This window comes from Egretta garzetta, unplaced genomic scaffold (assembly GCF_000687185.1).
Source record: "Egretta garzetta isolate BGI_Z169 unplaced genomic scaffold, ASM68718v1 scaffold417, whole genome shotgun sequence".
NCBI lineage: Eukaryota > Metazoa > Chordata > Aves > Pelecaniformes > Ardeidae > Egretta > Egretta garzetta.
The window spans coordinates 391,233-391,694 of record NW_009260227.1 but is presented as its reverse complement, the minus strand read 5'-3'; the positions used below and the strand labels follow the sequence as shown (position 1 = coordinate 391,694).

The following is a 462-nucleotide window of genomic DNA, read 5'->3' as shown; positions in this document are numbered from 1 at the left end:
CCTGCGAGACCCAGCTGCACCCCCGCTTGTGCACCCAAAACCATGCACCCCGAGCAAACCCCTGAGCCATGTCCCCAGCCAGGAGCCCTGGGTGCAGGGGCTGGGGTGTCTGCGGGCAGGATCAGTCTCCGTCCCGCACCAGCAGCCATTGCACCGCCCTCTTTGGATAGGGAGCAAACCCTGTGCCGTCATCGTGGCTGAACAGGCTCCTGAATACAAGGGAAAAAAAGGAGAAATGATTTCTGCAGGCATGAGTGAGCACAGGCGTTGCTATGCCCCATGCATTTCCAAGCCCCCTTTTTAAGCAGGGCCCCTCCGAAGGGTGTTCGGGAGCGCACATGCCTGCAGTGGGGATCCCATTTCCCTGCTGGAAGGGGGTCCCAGCAGCTGGCGCAGGGACGTGCCCCAGGGCTCGCTACAGCCGCCACGAGCTGCACAGCACCCAGAGATGCTGCTACCCCC

At 62.6% G+C, this 462-nt stretch overlaps 1 protein-coding gene across 1 annotated transcript in view; it reads left to right on the top strand.

The window, feature by feature from the left end:
• Positions 1-462, top strand: part of SARDH (sarcosine dehydrogenase) — a 43,020-nt gene that overhangs the window by 6,490 nt on the left and 36,068 nt on the right. The window lies entirely within an intron of this gene.